A 20071-nucleotide genomic window follows, 5' to 3' on the forward strand; every position below is an offset into this window, starting at 1 on the left:
CAAAAAAAGACAAAACTACCCTTGAGGTATATCGGGAATCCTACGCGCAAGCAGCAGACAATTATCCTTCAACCAAGTCAAAAGTGCCCAAAATAGGTATCAACTTAAAACCTAATTTATTCATATATTTCCCATTTCATTATTTAGCTAATCAATTAGCTAAATAATATACTTATTCCTTTCATATTTCCTAAAATTGATTAATTAAGGGATTAATTACCTAATCAATCCCTTAATTATCAACTAAACCTCCAAATTATAACCAAAAACCCACTAGGGCCGGCCATGCCCTTTATTTTCTGTTTGTTGCTGCCATTTTCTCCCCCTTTTTATGACATTCAAATAGCTAGTTAATTAGGTTATTACTATTTGCTAATTAACTAGCCAATTATTTCCATAACTCCCCAAAATAACTAGCCCATTATCTCCATAACCCCCCAAAATAAATCACCCTTTCCTCTCCTATAAATTGGGTCCCATTTTCACAAAACACTAGTTCCAATTCTCTTACAAAAAATCCCAAATATTCTAAACACTATTTCACTCTAAAATTCTAACTTTGGCATCGGAGGTTCTTCGGCCAAAGCCCCCCCCATTCATCATGGGCGCGTGAGACTCTTGGCCTTAACCTAAGGTGCTAGTTGTTTTGTAGGTGCAAAATCGTCCAAGATCGAAGAGGAGAAAATTTGCATCCACATAATCTCTATTATATTGTGTGTGTGTGTGTGTGTGTGTGTGTGTGTAGGTACATTCATCAAAATTAACAAAATTATTTTACCAAAACAAAACATGGGTACATTCTTCAAAACCACAAGAAACAAAAGATATTAAACTTAATAAAATTTCTAAATTTCTTCGATTAAAATTAATTATTGTACCAAAACAAAACATGGGTACTTTCTTCAAAACCATAGGAAAAAAAAGACATTAAACTTAATAACATTTGTAAATTTCTTCGATTAAACTTAACATGGATACATTCTCAAAATCTACTAAAAAGAATGTACCCATATAAATTTAAAAATGGATTAAAAAATTTTGATTGGATTTTATATTGAAAAATTGGGTTTATTTTATATTAAAAAATGGTACATTTTACATATAACAAATTGGTACATTTAAGAATGGATACATGACACACCCCGTCCCGAAGGAGGGCATGCTGGCCGTCACGTGAGAGTGACGTAACCATTTACACAGTTCGGAAGCTTTTAAAATACAATTACTAAAGTGGAAACCCCCGAGGGTGAGTCCTACTTTTGTGAATTCTGTCAGAACGTCGTTGGGTTCCTCGTGGCCACCAAAGCTCTGCTAACTTGAACCTGGAGGGGCGAAAAACAAAATTGAGTGGGTCAGTAAAACCAAAGCTTTTCAAAAACATTTTGCCAAAAATAATTCTAACCCCTCTCTGTAAAACCTGTATACTTTTCCCAGAAAATAACATAATAGTATAAAAAAAATATCCTCATATCTCAAATCATCAATCTGCATCAAAATCCAGAAATCATGCCATGCCATAAAGTCAAAACAGAATATGGATGCATCAATATAACAGGTGAAATAATAAATCAACCGGAGACCCTACAATGGTCCTGTACGGCTGATTCTAAAGCTCAACATCCCACTCAGCCGGAGTCACCACAGTGACCTATACGGCCCTGCTGGAGTCACCAACTGTGACCTGTACGACACTACACTGCACATCACTCGGAACTACGTATAGTAGTCTGTACGATGAAAGGTGTATAAATACGCTCTAGTGCTTCTCTCATCAATCATCAGCGCGCATAACTAAGGTCACCCACTAGTCGGAATCACATCTAGTGATCTATACGACTAGCATGTTGGAACCCTCACATGGTCTGTACGACATCCACCTACTTGGATCCAAGACGAGCGTGCGGTGTGGTGAATAATAATATAAGCACTAACACCTAAGGTGCAGGTTATGAGCTTTCAATGCAATTCTCATAAAATAACTCATCTGAATAATATAAAAACTCACTTGTGCGTCCACCGCGTCAATTAACATATATATGCATCCATTATCAAACTAAATATCTCAACATTTGCATGCATGGCAATTTAAATCATAATTTTCATATAAACGAATTTTCTGGGAAAAACAGTTGTATATAGGTAATACGACAACAAAACTGCCCACTCACTTGGAGTTCGCCCTACAACTCCCTAGCACAATACGCCAAGGCGCCATGACGATCGGCGCCTAAAACAATAATCAAATCCAACCTCAGAATTCATATCGATAGAATATATAACTTATATAAAATACGTCACTACGTAGTTCGATCCGGAAGATCTCCCACTCAGATTTTAAATCCGTAACTTCCAGAGGTCCACAATATATCTCTAGGACAACATCCTAAAATTTCATTACCATCCAACGGTTGGATCTCTGTCAATTTCCAAAACCAAGTGACGGTTAACATTCTATTTTATGAACTTACAACTCTAATTCTGGAAGATCCGTAAATCGGATTCCCGATCCGTAAGTTCCTATAATCCTCAAATATTACGTATTACAACGTATCAAAGTTTGGTGACGATCCGACGGTTAGATCGTAAATTCACATTTTTTTTTCTTAACCACGAATCGTAACCAACTTAGGTTCAATTACTCAATAACTTCTCATACGGTGCTCAAATTGGGTATATGAATATACCACAGTGACCTACTCGACGTCACGGACGTCGTAATATTTTTAGAAAGATTTTCTGATGTGGCACGCGCCCCCACGCGCCAAGGATAGGCACGGTACACGCGCGCCCACGCGCGTCTTCTTCCTCGCGAGCTCGCCGGACTGGTTTTTCCGGTGGCCGGAAAACTGGGCAATTTTCAATTGCCTTGTTCTCCTTCGTTTCTCAACCATTTTCTTCGTATAATATATCAATTTGAAGCCCTCAACATGCAGAATCACATTAGACTAGTTTCAAGGTCTAAAAATCACGAAATCTCACCGGAAAAATTCCAAGAAAACCGGCCAAAGTTGAACCCAGTGATCCCGACGTCCAAAACCTTCAAACGAAGCACTCCGAGCTTCCTTGGGACCTCACTAAGCTCACTACAAGCTTAGAATTCCCTGAAAATCAAGAATTTATGTGTGCATGAACAGTATCATAAAATGGGAGTTCGGGTTTCACGTGATTCCGAGGGTTTCACTTCCTAAAACTAGTACCATTCAACTCAGAACATCAAAAGGATGAAGAATCATACCTTATTTGCCTCGATCTGTGAAGTTTAGAGGGTTCTTAGGTGAGGCCGTACAATTCGAGAGTGAGAGAGAGAGAGAGAAGTCGACGGGGAAGAGAGAGAGACACGGGGGAAAGAGAGAGGGATGAGGTGTATGTGTGTGGTCCAACCACAATCAAAAATCTATTTCTTACCACACAAAACACAAACTAAAATTTAATCTACATAAATATAATTTACAAAAGTTTATGAGATGTGTGCGTTTAGTCCGAAATATATCACACACACACACCTACCTTAGTCACGTTAAGGTCATTTCCGTCATTTCACATTCCCGATATAGAAATCCCGGGACGGGCTGTGACAATACATTTAAGATTTAAAAAAATTGAAAATTATATGAATGGGTACATTTAAGATTAAAAAATTGAGAATCTTTTTATAAAAAAAACTAATGGGTACAAACTTATTGTATTTTTTTTTTATTTTGGAAATGTTTGAATTGAAAATTAATTAGGAGTTTAATAGAGGTGTGAGTATTAAAATCCTAAATCAATTACTAATTTTTATTTTAAAAAAATTATGTAATAAACATGTAAATTCATCATCACATTAATGCTAGAGACTTCAATCAAAATTTAAAAATAATAAGATCTCAGTAAATGAATAATAATAACTAGGGACCGAATACTAATTTTTCCGTTTTCTATTATCTCTTACTAGCTGAACTGATTACAAGCTTAGAACCTAGTTTTAATAAGTCAAAGTTTGTCTTGAACCCTCTTGCTCCTTAACAAAGTGATAATCACCATAATAAGATAATGTTTAAGAAAGCTGCGGTTATTGCTAAAACTTAAGAAAACAAAACAAATAAATGGGAAGTGCTTTTACACCCCAGTTTCTTCTCCAAATCCTAATTATTTACTACCTTTATCAAGATTAGCTTTCATGCACGCGCTCACGTAAGACATTTTTTGAATCACGGCATGCTACGCGCGACTTACATATTTTAAATGTATTTATATGCGTAAATTGACAAAAAGAAAGTCAAATATTTGAAGTAAATGAATAATCTTAGATCATGCTAGAAGGAACCCCTCATAAATCAATTAAAGCAGCTGAATTCACATAATAAAATTAGTCTCTATTGAATTTATATTAAGAAAAGAGAAAATAATATTTAATAAACAACTGATTAAATCACATTATTGCTAACTCATTGTGAGGCTAAGTCCACCCCCACCCCCTTAGTGTAGATAATATTGTTTGTTAAAAAAAAACAAACATTTGACAACTAATTTAATCACATTATTATCCGCGTGCAAAATACTTTTTTTATAACCTACATTGCACGCCTCTTAAAATGTTTTGAATGTGTTTAAAAATAGAAAAAATAATATTTAATGAAAAACTAATTGAATCGCATTATTACTAGCTTATTGTGAGGTACTAATTATTTAAAAAAAAAAAACTGTACAAAAGAAATTAATTATTAAAAAAATACTATTAAAATGACAAAAATGCCCATGCCACATTTGATGCATTTTTTTGAGTTGCTTTTTAAGTTTTTTTTTTGTTTAAGGGGCATTTTTGTCCCCTTCTTTGGTGAAGCTTGTGACACCAAAAACACTATTCATTAGACCCTTGACTTTATATATAAAGATTTAACGTATGATTTCTTTTTCAATTTGAGAAATTATATTAACTGATGTAACAACTACTGTAGTGACCCATCCGATCATTTTCGTGCTCTCTTTGCGTCCTATGCCTAACAAAGTTACATTCCTACGGTCCAGTCAATTTTTCCGAGCCATTACAATGCAGAATGAGAGAAAAGATGTGTTAAATGATCTCTCACTATTAATAGTAAGCAGATTGATGAGTTGCGTCAACCCAACTTACATAGAAGAAGTCGGGCCATTTTTTTAATAAAACTTTAGAAGTACTTTGTTTGATTGTACCTAGTTTTCATTTATAGTTTTTTTATTTTTATTATAACTGTTCTCAATTTTGAACATCTATCGCTATAAAAAAGCATAACTCACTTGTACCAAGTTAAGAAACTCAGCAACTAAAAGATACATGTAGTCTACTTAACAAAAGGTAAAAATATGTAAAGAGTAAAAAAAAATATCTTTAACCTATTTAGTAATTTACCTAGCAAAAAGATTTTAAAAAAAAAGAAAAAAAAGTGGTGATAAATCTACCCCACTATCTTATTTTCCACCCGCATTTTAATAAAAATTTTAATACTAATTTTATACTTTGTAAAATGACATCCAATGTTAAGGGTAGCATTGTAGAAGACTAAGTTGGAGATAAAACTTAGAGTTGGTTAATTTGTTGAGATTGTTGTATTAGGTGGCAAGTTAGTTAGAAGGTTAGAGTTATGTGAGAGTGTGGAAGGTTGTATATATACAACAATATTGTAATTTTATGATTCATTCAATGAAATTCATTTTCTCTAACATGGTATCACTCGCCATCTATCCACCGACTTGATCCAATCCATGCTCTCCCTCCCACAACTTGTTCGCTAAGCTTTCTTCCTCCCTAAGCTTCTTGATAGCCATAAAAGCACACCACAAAGTAGCACACAAATATCCTATTAATTTTCCTTATTAACACTAAAATTTGTCGATTGTAGCATATGAAAATAAGGGTCTTTCCCGCAGAAGATTGTTTTATCCAAATACTTAAAATGTCACAAAAACGGGGTGGCTGTCTCCACTGACCAGCCACCGAACAATAATTATTAGACTAACTTACACTTATCCAAATGCAACGAAATTTTATACACATAAACTAGACACACCAAGCTATGCTCACACAAAGTTTTGGGATTTTTGGAGTTGATTAGCTATTTCAATTAAATAGGACAAAACAGGACCTCAACAAGTTTTAAATAATACCAATAGATTTTAATTCACAAGTTAAGAAAACGAGTTAGGGGAAATGCTATCCACCACCAAATAATCATGCAAGCATGTTATGTTTCATTCAAATCCCTTTTATTTCCGGATGAAGATGCTCAAGTTGGCTCACTGTTAGAACTCAACCTATTACTCTTTCTTACGTAGTATGTTAAGAGAATGGCGTTTTCAACTTAACTTAGTCCCTAACATGCAATCTATAATGGCGTGTTCATAGATTTAACAAGTAGAAATCATTAAGAATAAAAAGAGTTTGAGTCATCACAAGGCATCGTAAGTACTGGCGTTGTCTTACTTATCCTAGAAATCGGTTCACATGTTAACCACAATTAACAAGTGCTACTCTAGAACATATGTAGGTCCTCATTCAACAAGGGCAGGTAAACATATATTCATAGCATTAAAATCCTAAATATGCTCACTATGTATGCATCCATAGAAACACATAAAGAATTTATCAATGACATAAGTAGTGAAACAATTTTCATCCTTTCATAAAAGTCATTCACACAAAATATCACAACAAACTTACAATCATATTCGGGGCTTCAAAACAGCCCCTAACTACTTAAAATTTAGTTACACATAATTCACAAATTAAACCAAAAGTAAAACATGGGTTTGAGAAGATAAAACCAAGAAAAATAGAGTGAAGCTTTGCTATCTGCCGTGCCTCTCCTCTGCTTCTTATTCTTCTTTTATTTCTTTTTCCACACAGTTTTCTCTGCTTCCCTGTCCTCTCACGTCAGTCTCTCTCCCCCCTCCCCCCTCTGTCTTCTTATTTCTTTTTCCTGCACAGTTTTCTGTGCTTCTCTGTGCACTGCTTCTGCTACGCCCTCTCCTTCTGTGCTTTTTTTCTTCCACCTGCCTTCCTCTCTCCGTTTCTCGTCTTCTCTCCGCACACTTCCCTGTGCCTGGTCACTGCCTCTGTCTTCTGTCTTTTTATTTCTTTTCTGTTTTCTTCCCGCACTCTTAGTCTTCTCCGCCAGCCAGTCCGCTTTTCCCTTTGTTTATTCATGCCGTGCTGCACTCTTTCTTATTCTTCTATTTTTCTTTGCTTTTATCCCGCACTCCTCACTCCCTCTCCTGCTTTTTGTTCCACTTCCATCCCATGCGCACTCCACTTCCTTCCCACTCTTCTCTGTCTGCCGTTCTACCTCTTTCCTTATTCTTTTATTATGTCAGTGTATCCCTTTCCGTGACATTATTTTCTGTTGTTTTATTTTTTAATTTATTTTTTATTTCCTTTTCTCAATTTTGCTTGAAATTGAACCTAAAACAAAATTAACTGCACATTAACACAAGGTAAGGTAAAATGCCACAATTTTAACACAAAAACATCACAAAGACTTTAGAAATAGATGGTATAAATGCATGAAATATATGAGTGATCACTTCTACGCCAAGCTTTCACCGCCAAACCCTAACTCTCTCTCATGGCGACCTCAGCTTCTCCCTCTTCTGAGTCGGCTACATAGATTCATCTTGATCATCTCTCTAATTCAAGCTCCACTCTCTCTACACTTCAATTATGATTCAGAATATAGGATCTCTGGTTCTGATCAAGCTGACTACATCCAATTATCTCACTTAGAGTGCGTTGTTTGCTCCGATCTTCCGCGCTATAATCTTACTAGAATTCTTGATGGATCGGTGCCTCTTCCACCTCAATTCATCTCAGATGCTATTGGAAATCAAGTTCTGAATCTGGCATACGTTTCTTGGTTTAAGAACGATCATAACATCCTAATCTGGATCAATTCCACGCTTTATGAGTCGATCATTCCTTACACTGTTGAAGTCACCACATCCAGAGAGCTTTGGGCAAAATTGGAGTCACGACTCGTGACGACCTCTCAATCGCACATCCATGAGCTCTAGCATCTTGAAAGGCAATTCCACAGCTGCTCAATATCTTCAACCAATTGAAGAGATCAATGATGCTCTTGTTAATGTTGGTGCCCTGGTTGAAGATTCTGAACTAATTTATGTCACACTTCACGGTTTACCACGGGAATATTGTGGATGCAAATTTCTTCCTCCTCGATCTTGGACGATTTTGCACCTACAAAACAATTAACATCTTAGGTTAAGGCCAAGAGCCTCACACGCCCACGATGAATGGGGGAGGGCTTTGGCCGAAGAACCTCCGATGCCAAAGTTAGAATTTAGAGAGAAAGAGTGTTTAGAGAATTTTGGGATTTTTGCCAAAGTGTTGGAATTAGCTTTTTGGTGAGAATGAGAGTATATTTATAGGGATAGGAGGTGGCTAGGGTTTTTAGGTTTAATTTAGGTTTAATTAGCCAATTTATTATGATAAATTTGCTAATTAAACATAAAGGGAATAAATGGATGGTTATAGAATCAATTAGCTAGCTTAATTGGGGTAGCAAAGTGGGAAAAGATAGGGAAAGTAGAAAGATTAAGGGGATGGCCGGCCATGTGATGTTTTAGGGTTGAATTGATTGTATTTTGTGGTTATTTGGATATAATGGATGGTTTAATTGAGAATTAATGGGTCAATTAGGCAATAAACCCATTAATTAGCCAATTAACATAATTTAAAAGGAATGTGTTTGGGAATTACCTTGTAGAAAGGATTTGATGAGATGGACTTTGAATTGTTACCTATTTTGGGCACTTTTGTCTTGGTTGAAAGAGGGTTGCCCGCTGCTTGCGCGTAGGAACCTCGTTGTACTGCAAGGGTATTTTTGTCATTTTTGTCCAAAAAACCCACATGTCGCCTTGTGAATATTTTTGGCTCCACAAATGCCCCCACACCTGTTGGGCTGCTCGCAGAAAAGGGCGGCAGGTGTAGAGATTTTCTTGCTTTAGGAAACTTAGGACTGCTTCCTATTTTGATGTAGATTCTCTCTTTAATAGGAAATTAGATCCTTCTAGGAAAGGGAAATAAATTTCTCTCAAAGCCTATTTAAGTCCACCTTAAGTGGGTTATTAAATCAACTTTGGAGAGCGATTTATTCTACCCTACAAGAGAGAGATAGCTTAGAGGATATTTGTTCCCCCTCCTCTAGCAATCTTCTACATCTTGCCCGTGCAAAGGACCGTCTTTCGTTGCTTTCTTCGTCTTCTTCGTGCCGCACTAATGTAAGAAAAATTTAATTTTTCTTGCCTTATTCTTGGATAGTGCTATTGCGGGGTAGCCGTCGGGGTGGTGCGGCACGTCGGCTGGCAGGGGCCAGGAGCTGGCTCGGCATGAGCTGAGGAGATGTCGTGGCAGGGACCACTGCTTGGGCAGCTTGGCTTGGCTTGAGCCAAGGGCAGCTTGTGCAGCTGGGGTCGAGGATTGTGGCGCTAGGGCACAGTGTTAGGCGAGCCACATGGCTCATGTCCTTTGGGCTCTTGGACCTGACTCGTGCCAGGCTGGCGATTGAGAGAAATAAGGAGATTGCGGGTCTCATGGGCTGCTGGATGTTGGGCATGCAGGCCTTCTGCCTGCTGGAATGCTGGGTTGAGCTCCCCTGCTGAGTACCATGAATGTCGTTGGCTGCTTAGTCTTCTTTGCTGAAAGAAATGTGGGCTGCTCCAGAAAGATGAGGTAAAGAGGATCAAGGCAGATGCATTGGCTTGTCTGATCGCTGTCGTGGAGCTTACTATGAATGAAGATGGAAAGAAGAGATCTTCCCCGCCTGCTCATGAGATGCCTAGTTAAGAAAAAACTGAAGACTTCTTCTGCTGCTCATGAGGGTCCGCTTGCTACCGAGAGGTATGTGATTGACATGACTTCTTCTAATGGGAAGAAAAATAAGGCTGCTAGATTTGAGCATGTGGCGTCTTCCATGTTGAGAATGGCTAGTACAATTGTGGATAAGATTGCTCAGCGTAAAGGTTTTATCATGCCCCCAGTGCCGAAGTCTGTACCAGGACGTTCTTTGGGAGCCAAGTCCGGTTCACCTTTGTAGAGACTTGCTATTATGAAGAGTGGTAAGGTGGACTCTGCTGCTAAAGTGGCGCCAAAGCCTACTCCCTTTGCTACTGAGATTGATTCGCCTTAGATTCAAGATCTTAAGCTTGCAATTTTTTAGATTGTTTCGCTGCTTATGCTAAGAAGGGAGTGGATGAGCTGCAGCACGTCTGTGTTAGTCTGCTTAAGAAGAATGAGCAGCTGAAGGGTGAGAATGATGGGCTTGAGGTTTTAAGACCTTCTCTATTTCTCCGAAAGACTTGCTTGCTTTTACTTTTAAGGCTTCCATTGGTGAAGTAGTTGGAGAAGTTAGTGCCCAGACTGGGGCAGCCGGGGGTGAAGCGCCGGATGATGCCGCTGCTAAGAGTGTTACGGCTGTTGAAGGTGTGGCGACCGAGTAGTCGTGGGATGTCCAAGCTGCTGTAGTGTAGTATTTTAGGTAGCCTTTAGGATTTTCTTTGTTTTTCCTTGTAGCTCTTGTTTTGCTTGAACTCCTTCGGCCTTTGCTAGTTGTTTATAAACAAGTTTTCCTTCGTTTTTCTTCATCTTCACTTCTTTTGTTCATGCCCTAACCTTTAGACTTGATAGACCAGTGGCAGGCATGCTACTTTTTTATAAGCAGACAAGCTCGCGTAGCCTATGCAGCCGTAGGTGTTGGTGTAGAACTTTGCAAAGTTGTTAGCCATAGGGTTGGCAGCCGGATGCCTTACTTACAGAAGAAGAAAAGTCCGCGTAACCACTAGGCTGTTAACCTTGACTTTCTTCAGTTCCGTAGGTTGCGTAGCAAGTATCACAACACTTTAGGACTTGGTGTAGGTTGTTCCGCGCTTGGCAGAGGTGAAGCTTATCGATTACGTAGCATGTCGACAGTGGATAAAACTTCGTATATGCGCGCTAGCTTGTTTAACCTTTCACAAGAATGTGCGGTTGTATAAGTCTAGCGCGGCTTTACTGCTCGAAGGGCAAGCCGTAGGCAGTCTTCCGGAATCCGTAGGCTACCTTAGTGCACTCGGTAGCAGCTTTAGGATTCCAGGACAGCCGTCCATCAGATGTACTGCGTAATGTGCCTTCTCCGTCTCTAGGGCCCGGTTCCCCACGGATTAGGCCAAGAGACCTAAAATCCTTCAGTTAGCTAAGCCTTGAAAAGACCATTGCGGCTACTTCTAGGAATCCCGGCGCAAGCCATCGTGCATCTAGTTATACTAGGGCAGCCAGGCTCATCCATGTCTGGATATTCGGAATGTAAAGTTTATCCTCCCGTCTTGGAGAGCTGACCCATATGGGTGTCGGGGAATTGGTTTACCCTCTCGCACTGGAGAGCAATTAGTTTACCCTCTCGCACTGGAGAGCATGGTTGGTCCATCGGAGAGGGGGGGCGCAATTCCTGCGATGGGTCCCTAAGAAGGGCGCAGTCTTCTATTGAAGTGCTGGAGTGATCAGTTGTTGTAAGCATGCAGCCGAGCCAAGTTGTGATTACTTCTGAATTCCTCATTGAAAAACGAGTGAAACGAACGAGAACTTAGCTGTAAGGTAGGAACTGCATAACAATTGGATAGTTCTCGACTTGTGAGGTGGTGCCCGTCGAGCTTCTTGAGTCTTCGGGCTTTGATGTAGTAGGGGGTCACACATGGTACTTCTTCAGATTGTAGGCGCTCCACTACTTTTCGATCTTTTTATCGTTTCATGGTAGCGGAGGTATAATTACTCTTGCCGCCTATTCTGCTGAGCTTGTACGGACCTTCCCAGATGAGATCCATCTTTTTGGATGTTTCGGCCTGCCCGTTGCCTTGAGGATATCTCGGCATGGACATATGCTGCTTGATGCCATATTTTTGGAAGAACTTCGCCAAATCTTTGCCTACGAATTGCAGGCCGTTGTTGGTGACGATGGATTAAGGGATGCCAAATTGGTAAATGATGTTCCTCCATATGAAGCGCTCTATGTCTGTCTGAATCGTGGTTGTCATGGTCTATGCTTCCACCTATTTGGTGAAGTAGTCGGTTGCCACAAACCACGGCTGCTCGCGAGCCTTTGTTGTTGGATGCGCCGTTGACATGCGAATGCCAGAAATCTCCATTGAGGGAATATGTGCGGCTAAAGTGTGCTCGACTGCCTTCGGGGCATCGTTGGGCCGAGTTGTTGCGTTCGTCAGAAAACTTTGCATCTGCCAGGGTCTACGCCTTTATCGTCGTCGGTTTGGATTCGGCGGAATAGTGCGTCATGATGATGACTGCAGGTAACTGTAGAATACAGGTAATCGGGTCCCCAGCTCTTCTCGCATAATGGTAGAGCTTATTGCTACTTTAGATACCGTCAAACATGCGAATAAGTTCTCCGCTGCTTCTAGGGAGGTGATGTCGGGTACTTCTTCAAGTCATTGAATGTGCATTGGCGAGCCTCATCCCAAAGGGCATGCTTCTCTGCTAAAGCAAAAGAGTCTGCCAGAGTTAGATCTTCTTTCATGATCAATTTTCCGAATAGCGGGTGGTCTGCTGGAAGTCCTTTTTGGAAGGCTGCTCTAGCTATCGAGTCGTTGCATCCGACTATTTTTACCTTCTCTACTTTGAACCTCCTCACATAGTCGCGAAGCGACTCCTTTGGGTTCTTCTTGACGTCAAACAAATGGTCAGACTTCTTTTTGATCGAGCGATATGATGAATATTCTTTGGTGAAAACCAAAGAAAGTTCGTAGAAATTCCGGATAGATTGTGGCGGCAGGGTGTAGAACTAATCTTGCGCCTCGCCTTGTAGAGTGGTGGCGAATATCTTGCACATGAGATCATCGTTGTTTTGATAAAGGATCATTGCGCTTTGGTAACGTTTTAAGTGTCTCTCATGGTCTTCATCCCCTTTGAAAGATGTGAAATGTGGCATGCTAAACTCGCGTGGAGGCTCTGCCTGCTCGATCTCCTCCGTGAAGGGTGACCTGCTTATGTTGGTTATGTTCCGTCGTAGTGCCTCGTCGGTGACCTCGTTGCGTTGGAAATCATGCAATCGGTTGGTCAAGAGTCCCTCTACTTCTTCCTGAATTTGCCTTTGTTGGGGTAGCAGAGCTCTCGGCTGCCCTCAGTCATGACTTGCTGGTCTAGGCTACTCTGCCATGTGTTTGGCTCGTCTATGCCGCGGATGCAGTGCATGTGGTGCGTTCCTAGTAGGCGAGCGAGTTCTTCACAGGCTGCTGGTTGAACTTGAGCTGGATTGAGTGACTGCTTCTCTCCGTCCGTCGTGCTGCCTACTCTGATGTGAGGTGGATGATGCTCCTTGTGGGCTTAGCTGCGAATAGACACTTTGCCCGGAAGGTTGCTCATGTTGACTATCGGAGTATGACCCCAACCGTGAATGTATGCTCATTCATGGGCCTAGTCGAGAGTGCATGCTCCCTCGCGCTCTAAGACGGGAATGTACACTGCCCAAACGTTCGGCTCGTGGCTGGTCGAAGGGCTGCTTACCGGGACGCTGCTGGAAATGTTCGTCTGCCCTTGTCCTACTTCGGGATACCTCGTCCGGGGCACGTTGGATCCCGATACGTTGCAAAAGTTGATTCACCAAGGTTTTCTATTGTACAAGGGCGCTCGTCAACTCTATGACTTGTCGAGACAAGTGTTGTTCGCCATTTGGATTGGAAGAGCTTGGAAGGAATGCGCCTCCTTGGGCAGTGAAAGGGTGGTAGACTTCGGGCGCGAGATTTGAGTTGGGAAATGTCAAACCCGCGAAAAAATGTGGTGAGAATGCCCCCGGCTCGATGGTAGGTCCGGATGGTTGAGATAGTCTTGGGTCGACTTGGGCTGCTTGGAAAGCCACGGGAGTAGGCTGGGCCGTGAGAGTGGGCTGCTCGAAAGAAGCAGGCTGGACCACAGGAGTGGGTTGCTCGTCGGGAGCAGGCTGGGTCACGAGAGCAAGTTGTTTGGCAGGAACAGGCTGGGCCACGGGAGTAGGCTGCTGGCAGGAGCAGGCTGGGCCACCAGAGTGGGCTGCTCGACGAAAGCGGGCTGGGCCACGGGAGTGGGCTGCTCGTCGGGAGCAGGCTGGGTCACGAGAGCAGGCTGCTCGGCAGGAGCAGGTTGGGCCGTGAGAGTGGGTTGCTTGACGGGAGCAGGCTGGATCACGGGAGCAGACTGCTCAATACGCGGTGCATGTGAATGCGAGGCTTGGGCTTGGGTCCACGTAAACTTGGATGGCACGGCTTGGATCGTGGTCTTAGTACCGTGAGCCTTGGATGGCACGGCTCGGGCCGTGGTGAAGGCTCCATGGACCTCGCCACGAGTGGCTACCGAAGTAGCCACCGCGGTGGTTCCCATGGTGGTAGTGGTGAAGGCACCATGGACCTCGCCGCGGGTGGCTACCGAGGTAGCCACCACGGTGGTTCCCATGGTAGAAGCTTGTGGTGATGATGCCGCTTCCCTTATTGTCGCATTTTGCCTCACGGATCTCCGGGCCGTGGTGAAGGCTCCATGGACCTCGCCACGAGTGGCTACCGAAGTAGCCACCGCGGTGGTTCCCATGGTGGCCGTGGTGAAGGCACCATGGACCTCGCCGCGGGTGGCTACCGAGGTAGCCACCACGGTGGTTCCCATGGTGGAAGCTCGTGATGATGATGCCGCTCCCCTTATTGTCGCATTTAGCCTCACGGATCTCCGCAACCCCATTTCTTGAACATTAGAATTTTCACTTGTGGAATTTTCTAAATTTCTAGCCATTATATTTTGCTTATACGTTTTATCAAAGAACCTTTGCAAGTAAAAAAATTCTAATAATAAGAACGTATGAAAAATATTCAAATGGACTAGAAAATAAAGAAAAAACATTTTTGTGCGAGAGTCTTCTACGAGTATAGATTTCAACTCTCAATTAAAGTACCAATTTGTGGATGCAAATTTCTTCCTCCTCGATCTTGGACGATTTTGCACCTACAAAACAATTAACATCTTAGGTTAAGGCCAAGAGCCTCACGCGCCCATGATGAATGGGGGGGGGCTTTGGCCGAAGAACCTCCGATGCCAAAGTTAGAATTTAGAGAGAAAGAGTGTTTAGAGAATTTTGGGATTTTTGCCAAAGTGTTGGAATTAGCTTTTTGGTGAGAATGGGAGTATATTTATAGGGATAAGAGGTGGCTAGGGTTTTTAGGTTTAATTTAGGTTTAATTAGCCAATTTATTATGATAAATTTGCTAATTAAACATAAAGGGAATAAATGGATGGTTATAGAATCAATTAGCTAGCTTAATTGGGGTAGCAAAGTGGGAAAAGATAGGGAAAGTAGAAAGATTAAGGGGATGGCCGGCCATGTGATGTTTTAGGGTTGAATTGGTTGTATTTTGTGGTTATTTGGATATAATGGATGGTTTAATTGAGAATTAATGGGTCAATTAGGCAATAAACCCATTAATTAGCCAATTAACATAATTTAAAAGGAATGTGTTTGGGAATTACCTTGTAGAAAGGATTTGATGAGATGGACTTTGAATTGTTACCTATTTTGGGCACTTCTGTCTTGGTTGAAAGAGGGTTGCCCGCTGCTTGCGCGTAGGAACCTTGTTGTACTGCAAGGGTATTTTTGTCCTTTTTGTCCAAAAAACCCACATGTCGCCTTGTGAATATTTTTGGCTCCACAAATATGAATCATTTGTTGGTGCGATACAATTCCCGCTAGGTTCCACCACACTGAAGTAATTTGGTCCTATAATACAAGAGTATAGGCAACAAGAAAAAGACTTTCATCAACTCAACACACAAACCAAGGTCTACGCGAAACTCTTTCACACTCTTTTTGTGAAAAGTAAATGATCCACTAATTGTCAACACAAATTCTGACTGGATAGACGGGTTTGGGTTGGCAGCCGAAGGACAGCAAACGACTACATAGACGAGGTATCTAGAAGAAACCATTGAAGGCGACTGACTGGATAGATGGGCCAGGAGCTATAGAGTCAGTTTGCTTTAGGAGTTTCAATTGACTGGATAGATGAAGATTCTCTTTCAGTATGTGGCTGGCTATTTATCTTAAGTCTGAGTCGGCGAAGAGTCTTTGATTCTTCTGCCGAAAGAGGTCGTGAGGTATTCTATGATTGGTTACTCCCAGGTTACATTCCAAGTCCAGTACACATACAGCCGAACCAGTTTTACAATTAAGACGTTTGTCTACTTTGAGTATCTTCCATACAGTTTGGTACAAATTCGGCAGACCTATATTTTCACCAATATAGTTGAGGCTATCAAACCTAGTGCACAAGATCCAAAACTTCGCAATGATTGCATAACCACCACATTCAAGTTATTTGGCTGGCAGAGCATGGGGCGAATTGGAATGCCCACATCAATATTCAAGCCACCAAAAAATGGAGTTAGCTTCTAATAATTTGGCATACGGGCCACGTAGGCTTTATAATTTTAAAAATTAACACTTACTTTTAGGATTCTTTAGAAATATAGCCATGCAAACAAAACACCTATAGAAATGACAAAATTCACATGCCTCTTTGATATGTAAAATTATATTAAAATATAGCCTGCAATAAAAAGTATATAAACAGAAACATAAAAACACCCTATAAAATATGTATAAATAGATAAAAGGCATGTCTTTGAAAAAAAAAAATGAATAAGATAGTGATCACAATAGAATGGGATCCATTAAACTTTTAATTCCTTTAATAATTAGAAAGTGTAAAAGTTCACGTAACATGTCAAAAATGTCTCTTATTTACAATTTTATACTAATAATACTTATTTTTAGGATTACTTAAAAATATGCCCTTACAACTCATATTTCTTCGACAACAACCAACCTATTATGCCAATATGGGGAGGACAACTAAGTTCATCAGAAATTTAAGCCATTTCATAATGCAGATAATTCTTGGAAAGTAAAAATTAAGAAATGTAACGCAAGTTGTTTCCATTTACTACATTACATAAAGAAGAAAGCATGATGCCAATACTAGTGGACAAACTAATAAAGGTTATTGAGCTAAATGCTGAGCTTCCTCCTGAATCCTACCCACCATTTCATACACATCAGCTGCAATCTCATTCACTGAGGTCAGCTGAGAATTATCTTCAATCTGTCTCATCAATTCAAACACAAAATTCAATTAAAAGTGGGTTTCACTTATTTATCAAACTAATAAGAGTGGTTCGGCTTAATAAATTAAACTCATTAAAAGTGTAATCAATTTTATTATTGGTATAATTACATTCATGAGGTGTGAGAAGAATTTCAAAATAGACCATGAAGTTTTAATATATATTTTTTTTAATTTTACACCATAAGGATTAATTTGTCCAAATTGATTGCTTGATGAAGGATTAGATATTAAAGAAGATAAATGCCTAAATCAATACATTTCAAAACTTTAGGGTGTAATGCGACAAAATTAAAACCTTGTGTCTCATTTTGAAAATAACCTCAATCGTGAAGGGTGTAAAATATAATTATCCTTTTCGTTTCTGTGTTGATATGTACTTATGAATCTAAACAATAAAAAACTCAACAAATTATTTATATCTTTAACTTACCTTGACACTGAAAGAGTAAAGGATCATACTATCCACGGTAGTGACATTGAGGTGAAGGATCATAAAGCGCAGAGAATGCAAACCAAGCACCATATTCAAGAGCTGCCTTGGCTGCTTTTTAACAAGCACTTTGATATTGGCATGGCTTTCCGCCATTGACACTTCAACATCTGCAATCGCCGACGACCGCTTCTCAGCCGTTAACTCATTTGAAAGCTCTATTGAGCTATTGTTGTATAGGCCATGGCCATGGTTAGTTCGAGTACTGAGGGAAGGCGAAGAAGCTAGAGAAGATCGAGGCGAAATTTAAGTGATGATCTGATTGTTGCTTGGTTCCTCTCTGGCCTTCTATAGATTGTAGAAGTTGCTCAAGCTCCTTCACGAAATTAATGGCTCCTCCGATAATTGATGCTTGGTCTCCCTATGTACCAAAAAGAACTCTAGGTAAGTTAGTAGAAGACATTAATTATTTTCTTCGAGTAAAACATGGAAAATTTTATGTTTTCATATTTTGCTTTTTCACTTTATGAGGAGAGGTTTCAATTATGTTGCAAAAGTATCATATATCAAATCTAGAGAGTTGGGTGAAATTTACTCTTTGGGCATAGGGAGCGGGCATCATAGAGCGGAGGGCAGCAAGATAGACATTCATTTGCTTCCTCCGATTGCGTTCAACAGCAATGTGGGTCATCCTTTGTGTCTCCATAAATTCCTTGTTCTTGATGCTTCGGATGCGCTTTCTCTTCTTCCGGCCTGTGGTGGCTGCCAGAGCTTCAATCGAAGGGAAAACGTGATTGAAAGCTGACCCATTATTTTTGTCAAAGTCATTGACACTTTGCACCATTGAAGAAGGTGAAGAGTCCAAACTCATATTGAAACCTTGTTGCCCTACCTTATTACTCTCTTCTTGGTGATCTTCTTCTCCAAAATCAAAGCCATGGCTCCAAGATCCACCACCACCACCTCCTCCTCCTATGGCCTGCGAATCCTTCCAACCATAGCTATATTGTTCTTCTTGGAACACCACCGCCTCTAATGTCATTCTCTCTCTCTCTCTCTCTCTCTCTCTCCACGGGCTAAAATGCTGAAACCTAATAGAATATGTGAGGGAAGAACAAGTGCAAACTTTTTCGCTGCTTGAGTTATGGCGATCTGAGATCACTATAATTTAAAGGGAGAATGATTCTTCCAACAAACACAAAGACTAAGTAAACGATTTTCTTAGCAAGTTGCAGAGAGAGATCAAAGTTTAATCTAGCCAACAAGTTGCGGAGAAACCATATATATAAATATATAATCCAAGCCAACATGTAGGCATTGGGAGAGAGAATGTCGTCTGTGACTCTGCGTGTGGTCAATATTTCCTTCTGTATTATTGTGTAAATAAGATCTACAGCCAGTATTAATTTGTGATTCTCTTTTGCTTAGAAATTGACGTACATGTTCATAATTTGGTCGTATTTACTGTGTAGACGTAGGGCTGACTCTGCTGGGAGAGTACGTGGCACACTGGGGGAAGCAAAAAGCAGCATGGGGCCAGCAAGTGTACAAAGTTTATTGTCAGGGGGAAGAATCCACGGGTTAGGAGTGACCAAACAATGAAAGGGAGAGACATGCCCTGCAATCATCCATGACAAAGACCAAAAGACCAATTAATTATTTAGGTCCCCTCTCCATGGACTGATTGAGTGATATGTTCTAATACATTCTTATGATATATACGTGTTAAATTCTGCATCCTTCCTTTGGAGAATATAATTGTGCCAAGGTATAAATTGAATCATAAAAATAATATTCTCATCTTGCTAATGAAATGCAATCTTAAGGATGATATCACTTACAGGGCTGGCCCTAAGAATTTGGGGGCGCTAGGCGAGCCTTCGAAGTAGGGTCCTAAAATTTTTTGATCTCCAGTTCTTTGTATATTGATTTGTATAAAGAAAGAATTCGCTAAATACATAAAAAGTTCTATTTTCACATCAAATATCATTAAAAATTAATATCAAAAGAAGATAAATATACAAACCTTATTTAAACATTACACGATTCACATTTTTAGATACAAATGTACTAAATGTTTGCAGTTAAGAGTTTAAGATTAAGAGTGAGGAACAATAAAACTTGATGATCAAGAGAGTAAATAACAATAAAACTTGATTAACGAGTATAATTAATTCAACGCCAATTGTTTCTCTTGTGTTTTTTTTTCTTCTAAAATCAACATCACACTAACGAATTGAATATTAAAATAATCCATTGAATAAAAAGTTATTGAAAAGAAATATATAAAATTCAAAGTTTTGATTACTTTAAAGTACAATATTTAAGAGCATATGATAGTTGGTTTAAACATTAAATAGAAATGGACAGAATGAGAAGTTGGATTAAACATTCAATAGAAATGGAGAGAATGAGAAGTTGAAAGAAAAAAGATTGCAAAGAGCCTTGAGTTTTATAACTTTACATGCATTTGGACAGATGGATTGT

At 40.1% G+C, this 20071-nt stretch overlaps 1 pseudogene; it reads right to left on the bottom strand.

The window, feature by feature from the left end:
• Nucleotides 1–16885: 16885 nt before the first annotated feature.
• LOC126628498 (transcription factor bHLH94-like) lies at nt 16886–18942 on the bottom strand (annotated as a pseudogene).
• Nucleotides 18943–20071: the final 1129 nt, after the last annotated feature.

The sequence above is a fragment of the Malus sylvestris genome, chromosome 1 (assembly GCF_916048215.2).
Source record: "Malus sylvestris chromosome 1, drMalSylv7.2, whole genome shotgun sequence".
Taxonomy (NCBI): domain Eukaryota; kingdom Viridiplantae; phylum Streptophyta; class Magnoliopsida; order Rosales; family Rosaceae; genus Malus; species Malus sylvestris.